Consider the following 17421-nt stretch of genomic DNA (forward strand, 5'->3'; position numbering starts at 1 on the left):
ATTTGGACATTAACGCAGTAGCAAGAAGATGATCAGAATCCCCCTTCGGATCTTGAAATATGGGTCCCCCCAACAAAATTTAAAATTCGGCTTTGTAACTCGGAATTTATGTGATGTGATTTAATTTGATTTGATTGGCCAGTTAATAAAAATTATTAAAAAAAAGAAAGGAAGTGCATAGTCACACAGCACATTGTTTAAACTGTGGAATTCATTTACCACAAGCTGCAGTAATGGCCACTGGAACGACTTTAAAATAGGTTTAGACAAATTCATGGAGTATAAGCTCAGGGGCGGCCTGAGGCATTTCAGCAACCAAGACTAAACACCCCACTGCTCCCCCTGAAATGGGGAGGGGCAAGCTCTGTATGGGTGCTGCTGTCCCTGGCTGGGTGGGTGGGTGAGATCCCCCCACCTGCTCAACGACAAGGAGAAGTCAGTGAAAAGCCCCCCCCCCCCATTGCCTGGCCAGGGATGGAGATCCTTTCTGATTGGTTGTGAATTGGAAGAAATTAAAAAATACCAACGAATAGGTCGGGATTATAGATGTCTCAGTGCTTTACCTGGAGAAGGTCCCTGCTGTAATCCTTGCAACCTTGTGGTTGTTTTATCTATATTATAATAGGGTTTTCTACAGTATTACAATGGAACAATGCAGTCCTTTATTCCTCCTCCCCTATTCCAGCTTCCTTACTTCTCTTCAAACTCATGCCCTCTTTTTAACTATGGTATTTTCATCTCTGTTGTACAGTTGTTAAGCATGCTGCAGGCTCAGATAATGAGTGTCAGGGTTCTGCTGGAGTCCCAGTTTAACATCCATTTAGTTGGGGAGATTTCCATCCTTTCATTGTGCCTCCTTCCACTTCTAGAAGAACTGCTAAGGAGGCATAAAGTGGCTATCACTTGGCGAAGAATTCCAAAAATGCATCCCCAAACTCTTTGAAACTTGACTGGTTCATAGAGTAGAATTTTCTCATGGTTGCAGGAGGTATTGCAGCTGGTTTTCTGTGCTTGTTGTGGTCTAGGCTTTCCAGTATTTAAGGATTATTCACAGAGGCGGATTTAGAGGCGAGCAACCACTTCAGTCACACTGGGCATGGAGCCTAGGGGGCGCTGCAGGGGACACCACAACTATTGTGTAGAATGGAGCACGAGGGGGGGGGCGACGCCAAATTTTGGCATTGCACAAGGCACTGCTGAAATGTAAGACCCCAAGGTCTGCCCCTGATTATTCATTTTGCTGCCAGTGTGGTTCAGTGGAACCATCCTTCCTGTCCTTTTGATAACCCTCACCTGGCAGTTGTGCAACTATCTGCAGATAAAAAAGGATTGGGTAGCAGATGATGCAAAAGATCTCTGCCTGACACCCTGGAGAGGATCAAAGTCAGTCAAGGAAGACAATACTACACAGACAGTCTGACTAGTATAAGGCAGATTTTTTTGTATTTCTATCCTGTTGTGTGAAAAAGTGTAGATTGACATTAAGGAAGTCATTCAATTAAGAACCTTCTTGCAGTCCCCCATGCTGGAGCCGCTGTCAAGCATTTGAAGTGTGTATACATGCAGACACATGAATGTACCTATGTGTTCTTTTTCAAAAATCAAGTAGGTGAACAAATGCCAATTGTCAGAGTCACCCGTGGTCCCAGCTCACAAGAGACCAAGTCCACTCCAGCTTATGTACAAAAGCATTTATTGAAGAACGTTATTAGCTTTACATCCGAGGTCTGTGACGCTACGTCTGTTACGCTTAGAGCGCTGAAGTCCCCTCTGAGTCCGTCCCGCCTCAGTTTAAGAGGCTTGTACTGGTCCACCTCTTTCTCTCTTTCCTTTTCCGCAGGGTCTTTCTGCCCCCCTGTGTTCTCTCCCTTCGGGACTCTCCAGAGGCTGAGTCCTCTGCCGCCTCCTCCCCCCTCCTTCGGGCTTTGGGACCAGGCTCCTCCCCAGGACTCTCTTCATTTCCGCGCGCCTCCCATTTTGAACTTGGCGCGCGTACGTTGCTCCTGACCTTCCCTTCGACAGTTACACTCCCCTCGATACTACTTTCCTCCCCTTCCGGCAGGACGTTTTGCCCTGATCTCCTTCCCCTCTCTGCTTCCTGTTCTGCTCCTTCTGACACACTGGTCACTCCTCCCCCCTCACTCCGTTCCAGCGGAGCAGCCGGTCTCGCTCTCCAACTCCCACTGGGGGTTCCCCCTTCGTTTCCCTGCTCCTGACTGCTTCCCCCTCTAGCTTCCCTTGGCTTGACCAGAGGGGCTCCCTTTTGGGAGTCCTCCGATTCACTGGACGGACTCATGGACAATCTTGGGTCATTGTCATCCTCTTCCTCGTCAGTCTGGAATCCTTCCCCCTCACTCTCTGTCTCCTCCCTCATCTGCGTCTCTCTCCCTGAACCCCTGACATCCATCCCCCCTCGAAGCCCCCCCTTCCCCCCTCCCGGCCCTCGGAGGCAGGTCGTGGGAGCCGCAGCTCCTCGGAGGTAGATGCAGGATACAGTTCGTTTGCTTCAATGTCCTCTGCTAGCAGCTCGGTGTATGTGTGTTCGAATGCGGGTTCTTCACCCAAGATGTTCTCGGCTCCCTCTTCCATTGCTACTTCGTCTGGTGCTGCCTGCCAAGGCCCCGTCAGCCATTTCTTGCGCCAGTCGTCCTCTGGTTGCTCGTCCCACCAGTAAGAGGGTTCTGTGTCTACCCCCGAACACGATCCCCTGGGCGGGCTTGATTCTGGCGTTCTCTCCTCGGCGGAAGAAAAGCCCCTGAAAGTACTGTCTGAAAGTGTGGGCGTAAAGAGCCAGTCATCAAAATACTCGGCTGGCATGGGTCTATGCGGGAAAAGTGCATGGAACTCGTCTTTCAGAAGAGGTTCGTCTAAAGCGTAGTCCGGCACCCAAATATTGGCACTGGCCGGGGTACCCTCTCTGGCTAGAAAGTATTCTACTCCCTCTACCCCCCATCTCGAGTCCAGGATCTCAGTGACCTCGTTGAGTGGTTCGGCCCTGGGCGCCCCCTCCCTCTTGGGTGACTGAGTGCGTGCGTGCAGTACTGTTTCAGACTCCTGAAACCTGTGCGGGGTCTTGTAGGGAGTGAGGACCGACCTATGAAAGACCGGGTGCACTCTAGAACCTTCGGGGAGGGCCAGTCGAAAAGCTACAGGGTTAATCCTAGCCTCCACCTGGTATGGCCCTAGCTGCCTGTGTCCCAGCTTCTTCTTAGCCAACGACCTGGCTGGCATCGCTTGGGCCGCTAACCATACCCAGTCCCCCACCTGGATGTCCTCTCCCACTCTCCTGTTTTTGTCTGCCTGCACCTTATATGCTTGTTTGGCTAGCTCCAAATGTCTCCGCAGCTCCTCGTGCACCTCTTGCAGCTCTGCTGCGAACTGGTCGGCTTCTTGCGTCACCCCCTCTCCCGGTGTTACGAACCCCGGGAAGGTTCTGGGATGACGACCATTGTTCGCGAAGAACGGCATCACCCCCGTCGACACGTGCTTCGTGTTGTTGTAGGCAAACTCCGCCATCGGCAGGTAGTCCACCCACGCCGCCGGGCGCTGATTGGCGTAACATCTCAGGTACTGCTGCATGATCGCGTTGACTCTCTCTGCTTGGCCGTTGGTCTGCGGATGCCTTGCCGACGTTAGGTTGATCTTGACATGCAGGATACCTAGAAGCTTCCTCCAAAAAGTAGAAACAAATTGGCGCCCCCTATCGGACAGGATGGATTGTGGCAGCCCATGCACCTTGAACACGTGATCGATGAAGAGTTTGGCGGTCTGTTCCGCCGTCGCCACCTTCGCGCAAGGAATGAAGTGCGCCATCTTGGTGAACAGGTCCACCACCACCAGCACCGCCGTCTTGCCTCTGGAACTGGGCAGGTCAGTGACGAAGTCCAGCGCCACCCTCTCCCATGGTTGCTGTGGCGTCTCCAGCGGTTCCAGTAACCCCGCTGGCTTCTGGTGCACTGGCTTGGACCTCTGACAAGTGTCACACCTGGCGACGTAATCCGCTATCTCTCCCCGCATCTGGGGCCACCAAAAGTCCCTGGCCACCAGTTCTATTGTCTTCTCCTTGCCGAAGTGTCCCGCACTGGGGGCGTCGTGCAACTGCTGCAGAACCCTCGCGCGGAGCTCTTCGCCCGGTACGTAGAGGGCACCTTTGTGAGTTAACAGCCCGTCGCGTAATTGGAACTCATCTTCTCTCTGCGAACCCCTGCGCAGCGCCTCCATCTTGGATTGTGCAAATCGATCTACTTGCAACGCACGTCGCACCGCGTCCAGGTCGACTGCGATGGTAGCGCACGTCCACGCCTGCGGTGCGAAAATGTGCTTGGCTGCCACTGGCGCTGCTTCCTCGAGATATTGCGGTTTCCTGGAGAGCGCGTCGGCTATAACGTTGGATTCTCCTGGGATGTATTCTATCCTGAAGTCGAAATCCGCGAAGAATTCAGCCCAGCGCATGTGTCTTTGGCTCTGGAGCTTCGCCGTGCGCCAATACTCTAAGTTCTTGTGATCTGTGCGGACCTGCACTGTGTGCTTGGCACCTATGAGGAAGTGTCGCCACGCTTTGAAGGCAGCGTGGATGGCCAACAGCTCTCTGTCCCATATGGTGTAGTTTTGCTCCGCCTTGCTGAGCTTTCGGGAGTAAAAGGCACAGGGTCTCCAATTTCCTTGGGAATCTTCTTGCAGGAGCACGGCTCCCACCGCTCTGTCTGAGGCGTCGGTCTCTACTCGCATGGGTCTGCCCGGATTCACGTGCATCAGCTGCTCCTCGGAAGCGAAGAGGCTTTTAAGCTTCCTAAAAGAGCGCTCCGCCTGTTCCGTCCAAGCGAACTTCTTCTTCTTGGAACTGAGGGTGTCCGTGATTGCTGCTGTCTCCTTTGCAAAACCCCTGATGAATTTGCGGTAGAAATTGGCGAACCCGACAAATCTCTGGACCTCCTTCCGATTGCGTGGGCTCTTCCAGTCTAACACGGCGCGGACCTTGACGCTGTCCATGGCCAGCCCCTTGTCAGACAGCTTGTAGCCGAGGAAATCCACCTCCGTCACATCAAACTGGCATTTCTCCAACTTGGCGTAGAGCCTGTGTTCTCGCAGTCTCTGCAGGACCTCCTTCACGTCTCTTTCATGAGCCTCCTGCGATTCCGAAAAGATCAGGATGTCGTCGAGGAAACACACACACTTCTTGTAGAGGAGCCCCGCCAGCACGTGATGCATAAAGGCTTGGAAGACGTGAGATCCATTTTGGAGACCAAACGGCATAACTCTGTATTCATACGTGCCCAGAGGCGTGAACATGGCCGTCTTCCACTCATCGCCCTCCCGGATACGGATGAGATTATACGCTCCACGCAGATCCAACTTGGTGAAGATCTTCCCCTTCCGCACGGTCGCTAGGAGGTCATCAATCTTGGGCATGGGGAAGGCCTTGGGCTTGGTCATGGAATTTATGGCCCTGAAATCCACAATGAGTCTTTTCTGGGGCGTGTCTTTCTTCTTTACAAAAAACACAGGACTGCCCCCCACTGCTTTGGACTCCCGGATGAATCCACGCTTCAAATTATGCTCTATGAACTCCCTGAGTTCTTGCATCTCGTCCTCAGACATGGAATACAGCTTCGCAGTCGGCAGCTGCGCCCCCGGCAACAGGTCGATCGCGCAATCGTAAGGTCTGTGGGGCGGCAGCCGGTCAGCTTCCTTCTCGCAGAAAACCTCCAGGAAACTCTCGTACTTGCGAGGAACTGCCTGCGCCATGCCAAGTTGCAGCTGCTGCTCCACCCCTTCCTCCTGGCTGGACTGGATACAATGTTGAGCACAGTACGATGAGCAAAAGGTGATCTGCCGTTGGTACCACGCTATCGCAGGACTGTGTCTCTCCAGCCAACTCATGCCTAGTACTATAGGCGTGTCCGATAGGCGGGTGACATTGAAGCTGATGACTTCTCTATGATGTCCAATCCGCATCTCCATGGGAGGCGTCTGTTGCACAACTTGTCCTCCCAGCAATTTCCTGCCATCAACCGTGACTACGTTTAGAGGCGTTGTCGCGGGCAGAAGCGCCATGCGATGCTGCTTGACGAAATGCACCCCCACAAAGTCCGCGTTGCTCCCAGAATCGATCGTGATGGGGACTTCCAGGGTGGTTCCGTTCGGCAACTGGAGTGTTGCAGTGAGCTGCACCGTTGGCTTGGGTGGTAAAGGGTCTGTACGTTGCAAAGGCACTGGGGACTGCTCTACAGATTCGCCTGGCTGAGCCCCAGCAGCTCTGCTTCCAGCCAGGCACTGTCGTTTCCCTGAGGCTGCTCCTCTTGCATCACTTCTGCTGCCACTGTTGCTAAGGCTGCAGTGTGCTTCTGGGGCCTCTGGGGGCACTCTTTCGCCATGTGTTGTGCACTGTCACAGATGTAACATTTCCTGTTCCCTCTAGGAGGCTTCGCCTTTACTGCACCGGATGCTGGGACTCTGGCTGTTGCTTGAGCCTTAGCACCACCAATTTCCATCGGTTCCTCCCCCTGCCGCGCCAGAGGCGAGGGATGTGCCTGACTGAAATCTCTGGGGAGAAAAGGAGGCGTCCTTGCCGGTGCACGCGCCTGGTGTCCCTCCTCATTGTGCCAAGGACGTTCTTCGTGCCGTACCCCTATTGCAAGAGCCCTCTGCACGACGTCCTCCAGGGTCTGAGGTCTGTCTCCCCTGGCAAGTTCATCTTTTATGGGGCCGCTGAGACCCTCCCAGAACAAATCTCTCACTGGTTTGCAGTCCTTCTCCCAGCCTAATACAGTCAGTAAGGCGAAAAATCGCGAATGATACTGACGCACAGTGGCTCTCCCTTGCCGCAACCCGTGTATTTCCCTGCGTGCAAGATCAAGATCCACGGTAGACTGGAAACAAGCGTCCATCGCTTTAATAAATTCATCAGAATCGCGGCGGGCAGGGCCGTCTTCGCGCCACAAATTGCGCAACCAAGCTCTTGCCTCCCCATGCAAATGAGACACAATAAACCCCACTTTCTCCTCTTCATCTTTAAAGTCATTACGAAGCAAATGCAGTGCATACAAGACGTCTGCTCTGAAACTTGGGTAGTGCTTTAGGTTCCCATCGAAGTGGGTGACTAGACTGCCCCCCCGCCTTCCAAGTCCAATTCCCTCTGATCTGGACCCTGGGAACCCTTCCTTGCTTGCACGCTCCCACCTTATTTGCAGGTCCTGGCAGCGCTTCTCCGCTTCATCACTCTTCTTCTGAGATGCAATGACTGCAGCGGTGAGTTCTGTAACTGCGCTTCGCAGTGTTGTCAGCTGCTCCTCCGCACTCATGGCTGCTACCGTTCGTGAGCTTTGCAAAAAAAAAATTTGCGTTCTAAGAGAGGGGACTTGCTGTCAGAGTCACCCGTGGTCCCAGCTCACAAGAGACCAAGTCCACTCCAGCTTATGTACAAAAGCATTTATTGAAGAACGTTATTAGCTTTACATCCGAGGTCTGTGACTCTACGTCTGTTACGCTTAGACCGCTGAAGTCCCCTCTGAGTCCGTCCCGCCTCGACACCAGTTTAAGAGGCTTGTACTGGTCCACCTCTTTCTCTCTTTCCTTTTCCGCAGGGTCTTTCTGCCCCCCTGTGTTCTCTCCCTTCGGGACTCTCCAGAGGCTGAGTCCTCTGCCGCCTCCTCCCCCCTCCTTCGGGCTTTGGGACCAGGCTCCTCCCCAGGACTCTCTTCATTTCCGCGCGCCTCCCATTTTGAACTTGGCGCGCGTACGTTGCTCCTGACCTTCCCTTCGACAGTTACACTCCCCTCGATACTACTTTCCTCCCCTTCCGGCAGGACGTTTTGCCCTGATCTCCTTCCCCTCTCTGCTTCCTGTTCTGCTCCTTCTGACACACTGGTCACTCCTCCCCCCTCACTCCGTTCCAGCGGAGCAGCCGGTCTCGCTCTCCAACTCCCACTGGGGGTTCCCCCTTCGTTTCCCTGCTCCTGACTGCTTCCCCCTCTAGCTTCCCTTGGCTTGACCAGAGGGGCTCCCTTTTGGGAGTCCTCCGATTCACTGGACGGACTCATGGACAATCTTGGGTCATTGTCATCCTCTTCCTCGTCAGTCTGGAATCCTTCCCCCTCACTCTCTGTCTCCTCCCTCATCTGCGTCTCTCTCCCTGAACCCCTGACACCAATGAATAGCCAACGTCAGTGGCCGAGTAAAACACAGACCAGCCCTTTCATCTGTAAAAAGGCCCACACCCATCACACAACATAAAATTAGATTAGGCCTCATTCCCACTGGCGTGAGTATTGCCTCGCTCCTGTGGATGTCATTCCGAAGAAATGGTCTAATATAAACAAGGTGAAGGTTGACAGTCACAAAGTCCATTCCATTTTTAAAATGGTTCTATATATTTCCATTGCTGGAAATGGAAACTTACAACTGGCTCCCATAGTTACGTTTGCATGCAGCACTGTTACGTTGCAGCGAATTGTCTGAATTCCACTTTCACCTGCTTTTAAGCTGGTCCGTTTAAATGCAAACTCAGGAAAAGAGATAAAAACTTGCTGAATGAAGCAAGGATATCCCTTGTGGAGTGACAAGGAAAACATGCTTAGTTAAATGTGACTGGTTCAGCTGCACCTGTAACTGACATACAATTTGGACCTGCTTCACCGATGGAGCTACCCACATGCATGGACAGTATAGGTGGAGCTTTCCATGATCAGCTGCTCAGTTTGGTGGATCTTAATCTTGCCAGGGGTTTGCCCTGATGCAAGTAGTTGCCTGCATGAAGTGAGAATTGGGTTATAATTCCACTTAACAAAAAACACTAGCTCTAATATTCTTGAAGCCTCAATTCAGTGGCAGTTGCATGCCACTTATATTAAATAAGTGGCTAAGGGTTACATCACAGGGTTTCTTTGTATTTATAGGTGTCACAAGCATCACAGTAACCCTGGCTGATACTGAAGTATATGAAGAACCTGCTGGATTAGGCCAACAGCCCAGTTAGTCCAGCATCCTGTTCTCGCAAAGTAATGTGGGAACTATCTGTTTAGCTCCGTAGAGCAAATTATGACATATACCCAGTTCAAACCAAGAAAGAGGTGAGACACAATCCCTTGTGAAATGCTTTCCAAATTCTGTTTGATTACCTTGAAAGCAAAGGCCCCTTTGCGAGGAGTCAGACATATGTCTGAGCAAACATGCATAGGGTTGCAATGTTAGAAATTTAAACAGAGTTTTAAAACAAAACTAAAAGATTGTCCCAAGGACAAAACTGGACGAAGCTGCTCCACAGGGCATTGCTGATGGCAAACATCTACTTCATCTGGTTCAACTTGATTTTCCACTCTTGGTTTAGAAAGCAGACATCTATTTCAGCAGGCTCGACCAAAAGAAAGGTGGAAACTTCCATGACAGGGTTAGAATGATAATTTCTTTAAGCCTAGCTGCGGTGTTGGAGAAATAGTTCCCGAGAGATTAGTAGGAAATGTTTTAGATCATTTTAGCAGTTGTCTGATAAATCAGGGATCAGTATGAGAGCCACATCCTCTCTTGGGCAGCCTTCCAAGACTCGAGAAGGGCACGAGGCAAGGCTGGTGAGATAAGGAGAGTCCTGAGGGCTACCTAGAGGGGTGCAGACAGCTGTATTTCACACATGTGGCAAGCGACCCATCAGGTACATGAAGCATTTGTATGAGCCACAGAATCTCCTGAGCTCTAGAAGGTGAAACTAAGGGGAGCCTCAATACATTTGTTGTTTAGTCGTTTAGTCGTGTCCGACTCTTCGTGACCCCATGGACCAGAGCACGCCAGGCACTCCTGTCTTCCACTGCCTCCCAGAGTTTGGTCAGACTCATGTTTGTAGCTTCGAGAACACTGTCCAACCATCTCGTCCTCTGTCGTCCCCTTCTCCTTGTGTCCTCCATCTTTCCCAACATCAGGGTCTTTTCCAGGGAGTCATCTCTTCTCATGAGATGGCCAAAGTATTGGAGCCTCAGCTTCACGATCTGTCCTTACAGAGAGCACTCAGGGCTGATTTCCTTAAGAATGGAGAGGTTTGATCTTCTTGCAATCCATGGGACTCTCAAGAGTCTCCTCCAGCACCATAATTCAAAAGCATCAATTCTTCGGCGATCAGCCTTCTTTATAGTCCAGCTCTCACTTCCATACATCACTACTGGGAAAACCATAGCTTTAACTATATGGACCTTTGTTGGCAAGGTGATGTCTCTGCTTTTTAAGATGCTGTCTAGGTTTGTCATTGCTTTTCTCCCAAGAAGCAGGCGTCTTTTAATTTCGTGACTGCTGTCACCATCTGCAGTGATCATGGAGCCCAAGAAAGTAAAATCTCTCACTACATAAAGTAGTAAAATCTCTCTATACATAAAGTCTGTTATGTATAGAGGCAGTCCTCATATCATATAGGCAGAGTGGGCAGGCAGTCCCATGGGGCAGCATGATTCAAGGAGTCTCCTTGAGGCTGGAGGACATGCACAAGTCCAGGCTCTCATGTTGGCTCTGACTCTGGCACAGAGGATTCAGGAGCATGCTCTGTTTATGCATTGGCCTACTAATTCCATCCTGCCAAGAGCAGCAATACATTTCCTTGAGAGATTCAACATAGGTGATGATATTGTCTTTAATATAAGGACGGATGTCTCTCCTCATTGTCCTTGCTCAGTCTGCCTGCTAGCTGTGGAGAGGAGGCTAAAGGCTACTTGTGCCAACTTCTAGTCTGTATCTTGAAGGTGGGAATTAGAGGATCCTGGGAAGCGAGCCAAGTCACACTTCAGTTGCATGGTTGCAGGTCAAAAAGTTGGGATAGTAGATAATCTCAGGAGCATAGTGGCTTTCTGCCAGTGTGTGGCCTGATTAGACTATCAGCAATGTCCCACAGTTTATCTGCTTTAGGACAGATGGACCCCATTGGGGGATACTTTTCAGTTAGCCTTATTGGAAGATTCAATGCACGAGTGGCACTGCTGTAAACAAAGCCCACAACTTTAGATGAAAGAGAGAGAGGAGAAGAGGTGGTTGTTTTCATATTCTTTGATCATGCATATTGCTAGAATCACCATAGGAAACAACCAGAGAGGCTTCCCCCTCTGCTCCTTCTTTATGTTGCTGCCAAGTTAAGATATGCCAATGCTTATACATGTGTAAACTCCATAGTGGGAAGCAGAGGTGCCAGCTTGTAAGGGTGATTGGGGTGGGGGCAATGATGTTGCTGGTGGTCCTGCTTCCTGCTCCTCCTCCTGATGATGCCACTGGTGGGAGGCTGCTTCAACCCTCCTTCCCCTCCATGGCAGAAGGAGGAGGAGGAGAAGGAGAAGGAGCAGGCCACTGGAGCTACACTATGGTCGGTTCCATGCTTTGGCTCCATGCTATTCTAGGCTGCATCAGCAGAAGTATAGTGTCCAAAGTAAGGTACGTCATAGTATTATTCTGTTCTGCCTTGGTCAAGGGTCTGGAAACCAAGTCTAATGCCAGAGAGCCAGTGTGGTGTAGTGGTTAAGAGCGGTAGTGTTGTAATCTGGTGAACCGGGTTCGCGTCTCCGCTCCTCCACATGCAGCTGCTGGGTGACCTTGGACTAGTCACACTTCTTTGAAGTCTCTCAGCCCCACTCACCTCACAGAGTGTTTGTTGTAGGGTAGGAAGGGAAAGGAGAATGTTAGCTGCTTTGAGACTCCTTCGGGTAGTGATAAAGCGGGATATCAAATCCAAACTCTTCTTCTTCTTCTTCTTATGAGAAATGGCTGAGGGAGTTGGGTATGTTTAACCTGGATAAGAGGAGACTGAGAAGAGATAGGGTAACCACCTTCAAATATCTAAAAGGCTGCCACCTTCCAGGTGTTTTGGACTACAATTCCCATCAGCCCCAATGTTGCAAAGGCTGTAAAAGCGAGCTTCTTCTGAATATTCTGTTATTGGAGGGATTTGTATTCCATCAACAGGGCCCTGCAGAAACCTGATTATAAAGGCATGAAGAGGAAACAGACACACACACCATTTGTACTCTGCTCTGTATTAATATTGACAGAGTAAAAAAGCATTAATCTTTGGAAACCTAATAATTATTGATGTGGATGAGAAATGTCTGTTTGTTTAGCCTCTCAGGTACAGCTTGATTCTGAATTTTGGCCCTTGCCAGGATTGATTCCGTCGTGCTGAGCCTGCTCATTCCTTTCTTCATTGAATCTGTCCTCCTGAGCCTGTTCATTCCTTTGTTCATTCTTTTAATGTTTTAATGGGCTCCTTCATTCTTGCGCTGCTCTCCTACAGCACCAAGTTTCCTCTTCCCTTCTGCTCTTCCAGGGTTCGTCCACCAGGCCAGCTGCACCATTGTGCTGAGTCGGCATTCTGGCACACTCCTGCGCTTCCTCTCGCTGACTCTCAGGAAGTCTTGCACGGAGCATAAAGTGAGCTCATAGCTGTGCAACAGGAGGGCACAGAGAGCAGCACCCAAAAGAAGCAGCACAGCCTGCAACACAATTGCCTCAATCAGAAGCCGGGTCTAAAGGGCTGGGTGTTGGCGAGAGTGTGGGCACTAAGAAGAACAAACGGCTCATTTTTGTGGCCTTTTGGTTCCCAGAGAAGAGGATGCATTGCTGAAATGTGCTTGTGTAGGCATCTGGGTAGGCATGGCCATTCTTTCAGCAGCACAGCCATCGTCTGTGTATATGGCAAAGAGTTCTCTGACAATGGAAGATTTGCATTTAGGGATGTTGGGGAATTCTGGTGAAAATGGAAAGTGGAGCAGAAATTGCCAATATTCGTTTTTTCCTTCCATGTCTGGAACAGAAATCAATCAAGTGAATAGGATTGGCACTGACTGTTGCTGTTGCTCTCAGTGCGCAATTGATTACACTCACCTCACGCCATTTGCATTGTGTTTCCTTTGCATTGAAACAAATGGGGTGGAATAATGTAATGACAACATAACTTACGTTGTATGCAGTTAATGACGTAAGCAATGTAATTTTGCCTCAATGGACAGCAAATGACATAGTTTTGGGCAGAAGAGGAACTACAAGAAAATGGAAACTGTGCTGCATGTGATGAATACAAAATGAAAAACGGTGCCTTCTTACATCCCTGCTTGCATTCTCTTTTGTCCGCAGTTATTATTCCAGTTATACACTGCGGTTTCCAGTATTAACTGGGCTGCATGGGATAGTAGCAATGCAAACTACAGAAATCAAGGGTGAGAATCTTTCAAAGTAAAATGAAATATACTGTTAGAGTCTGTTCAGAGTAATGGGGTTGATGATGATGAAGATGAAGATGATGATGACGATGATGATAATAATGCCCTCTGGGCAGCTTTCAGCATATATTAGAACATAGTAAAACAGGTTATAATCACTATGCTGTGATCTCTTCCAGAATATTGGGGTAGAATTAAATGCTGCACTAACATGATGGTTCCATTAGTACCAGCATTTCTGCTTTCCAGAGAGCATTCTTCTCTCCCACCCCATGTGCTGTTCTGGGCGTTCTCCCTCCCTCCACAGTGGATTTGGGGAAGGCATATGAGGCATGGGGGGCGGGGGGGAGGAGAAGGGAAAGCCCCACTGCATAATTGGAGTCCTTGCACCGGCTTCCATTAATGCACTGGATTAATTGAACGCGGGCCATAGCCCCTTAAAAACTGGTGGCAGCTACAAACCCAGCCAACCCACCATGGAATCATCTTCCTTGCAGTTTTTTAAAGTAAAGGTTAGGGAAACATTTTATGGGGAACCTACAGCAGTGGGTATCCTAAACCAATGTTCTTCAAACTTGAATCTCCAAGTGTTGTTAAATTACAACACCCATGATCCCCAGACAGTTGAGCCCAATGGTCACAGATGATGGGAGTTCTGGTCCATCAACATCTGAAGGCCCATGGTTGAAGAACACTGTCCTAAATTGATTTTGGTTTTCTCCCAACTCTTTTCAGTCGCAGTCTCTTTGCTCCCTTTGCACAACTGAAGGACTTGTGTTTAAGGGAGACAATGAAAGACAATGAAGGAAGGAGAAACCAAAGATGCCACCATGTTGTTTTTCAGATGACATAGACACAAACTAATGAAAATGCAGCTCATTGCTTTTTCTTTTCTGGAATAAATTTGCTACCAGGTGTGGCAACACGGCGGTCTGAAATGGAATTCCAGCACAATCAAGTTTATTTATAAGTAACAGTGTCAGAATGACACTTGATCAGCACCAGCATCAAGCATGGGCATCACTGGGCACCTGCTAAGGTCCACACCACTGTGGAGGTGGGGACAAATGTCAACTCCCAGAGCCTCTTGGCCCTGCTGCTCCTACTCCCTAGCACTGCCTGCTGAGGAGATCGGGAAGGGCTTTGCTTGACTTGCACTCTTCCTCTGGGTGTTTGTACAGATTGGGCCTAGAGGAAGGGAATGGGCATCAAGAACAGAAGTGAGGAGGAGGGTGAGGGCCCACTGCCAAACTCTTAGCCAGGGGTTCTCCACTACCTGGATCAGACATTGCCCTTGGCAAACAGGGAACAATGCCATTTGCAAAATCTGTCCAGGCACACTTTAATGAGGTATGAACTTTCCCAGGACAAAATCCAGAAGTGGCTGAGGCAAGAGAAAAGGGGGCCATGTATCCTTGGCTGCGCTCAGTAGAGCAAGGTGAGGTCTGCCAGAGCCCATTAAGCATGGCATCAAAAAGAGTTCACTTCAGCCCAGTGCCTTGGCCAGTTCAACAAGGGTCTGCTTCTACTAACAGCAATTTCCCTGGTCCCACCATCAGGGCCTGGAGACTGTTTGTTGTGCCAGGAGCATGCATTACCTTGACACTGCAAGGGCATCATCCCAGCACTGCAGGACAGGTCTACCTATGCAAACATTGAGAAATGTAGAGCTATTTCTGGCAACACAACAGTCATTCCACATGGGGCAGAGCACCTATTATTCATTGAATGTAACTTGAAAACGATGAAGTGATTATTCCAAGCTTGGCAGCAGCAGCTGATGCATTGTGGGAGAATGAAGGAAGCTTTGTCTAACATACTGTGTCAAAGGCTGTACTCTTTTTTAATAAAAGTGCTTTATTTTCTAGCGCATTGGGAAGAAATGCTTGGCTTTGCATCCTACAGATTTGGGATTATTGCCATGTTTTCTACTCAAGAGCAGAACCTTAGTTCTACTTGCTTCTTTGTCCCCCCACCCCCAACCAATGTCTCATAATTGTTTGAAATACATTCAAGACCAGCGTGGTTATTCAGTTTAAGATTAACCCTCAGAGCACCATCAGGACTACTCGTGATCAGGGAAGATAGGCAGTAAGTAACCTCCTGACTCACCTCCCTTTGTAGCTCTGTGGTGGAACACATTTTTGCATATCAGGAGTCCCAAGTTTAATAAATGGTATCTCCTAGTGGGACTGGAAAGAAGTCTTGCCTGAAACCCTAGGGAACCTGAGCCACTGCCAGTCAGCTTAAGTACGTAGTACTGGGCAACAGTTTCTTACGGCATACAATGGGGAGGCATTTGAGAACCAGGCTGCCTATCTCAGCACCACTGTTACAACCTCAGCAAAACGAAGTGTAAGGTACAACTGAAATTGAGATAACAGGAATGGACACATGGCAAAGGCGCAAAAGCCTGCCTCTCTTTTGCCTGTGCGAGATTTGGTTACCATCTGTCAAAGTGAAGTGTGGAAACCCACAAAAGTGATTGAGCAACGCATGACCCCATGATCATATTTTGTTCAGACAGATTATGCAGCTGTCTACAGCAGAAGCAGACAAGATCTCCAGAGCACTAAATGTCCCGAGCCAATGATGGATGAAGCAACTGAGCGAATGCAGGTGTGCCAACATCAGATACAGGCAAGCCAGAGGGTTAAGACAGAACAAATGAAACTGTTGTAGCACAACATTGGCTGTGTGCCTTCCGAAATGGTTTTGGATGCTGAGATATCTAACTAGAAACAGGGTGATAAGCAAAGCTATCAGATACTGAATGTTATATTTTCATTAAAATGAGAGCCTGAGACATGGTAGGAACCATCAAAGGAAACAACTCTGGGAAGTACCAGCCATTTTGATATCAATTGTTGCAAGAGTTGCACGTTGCTAAGTCAAATGTGGTGGTTCCCAGCTACACTTGGGATGTTTATGAATGCATCAGATTCAGTGTCTGTGCAACAGGCCCATAGGTATGATATTGGCGTATGCCGCAAATCTATTACTTGACTAGGAGAAGGGAGAGATGGGAGGAAAATGGAAATTAGCATTTGCATTTACTTAGCAAAAGCGCTGTCTCGGCAGGAAGAAGTCTTGATTTAAAGCTTGTTGACTTTCAATTTTTTTTTAACAACCCATAAAGAAAGACTTACCAAATTAGACCAGCAGTCCATATCCTCTTTACAACAGCAGTCGATTCTGATTAAGTAAGTGCATCAGAGGGCAGGACACTAATGAAGCAATCCAATCCCTATTGAATCACTTCCATTTTACACCCAGACAGTCCCTGAAGGCAACACCAGGGCCTTGCCTGTCTTCATCGAGACCAATTGATCATCCAAGCATTTGTGAGTTCAATTAGACCTTTAATTAATTAACTATCTTTTTAAGCCTGCCTCATCTTCATACAAATTAAAGAAGGATTTTGCTGCTTGATATACCCCATCAGGTGATACAGCTCTTACCTGGCACTTGCTGCTGTCTGCAAGGCAGCAGGTAGGGATGGGATAACCTGTCCATTTGCTTTCTCTCTAATTCTTCCAGTCTTATGTTCAGCTTTCCACATTTCCATATCAGTTTGAATTTTTTAATAAAAAAAATCTCATAAAAATTCACCAGCATTCTAGCACGGATATCTCTTGATATGCAATTTTGCCAAATGCACACATTTTTTGCAAAGCTTATTTTCCCACAAAATGGAAGGCATTTTGGCATGATACATTCACTAATATGTGCATCTTATGTGCACTTTAGTATGTTCACATTACGTGGTTGGAGAACGGCACTGCAGCATTTGAAGAAGTGCAAATTCCGAAGGATGTCTCAGTTCCACATGTTCTTCTGGGAAGTGCAGATCGGGTAGATTCAACTTTAAATGCGAACTTTATCCAATTTCTCCCCCATCCTGAAGTGGAGGGTGGAAAGGGCTTTGCTGCCTCTGATCAGCCTCAGCAGCTACATAAAGAATTCAGATTTCAATAAGGGCAAAGAATAGCCGTAGTTCCTTAGATGCTAACCAATGACTTTCATAGAAACTGCTGGTAGTTCAAGCTGGTGAAAAACTGCTAAGCCAGGTAACCAGCAAGGTAACTTTAAAAGAAAAACCACAAGAAAAGGGCTTTTCAAATGAGACAAGCAGTCCATATCCTTGAGCCAGCTCCATTTCTTTGCAGCAGTGAAGTGAATTGAAAGAGACCCCCTCTCCACCCAGCATTCCTATCTTAAGGTTAAAGTGAGAGCATTTTTGACA

The sequence above is a fragment of the Podarcis erhardii genome, assembly GCF_964252035.2.
Source record: "Podarcis erhardii genome assembly, chromosome: 11".
Taxonomy (NCBI): Eukaryota; Metazoa; Chordata; class Lepidosauria; order Squamata; family Lacertidae; genus Podarcis; species Podarcis erhardii.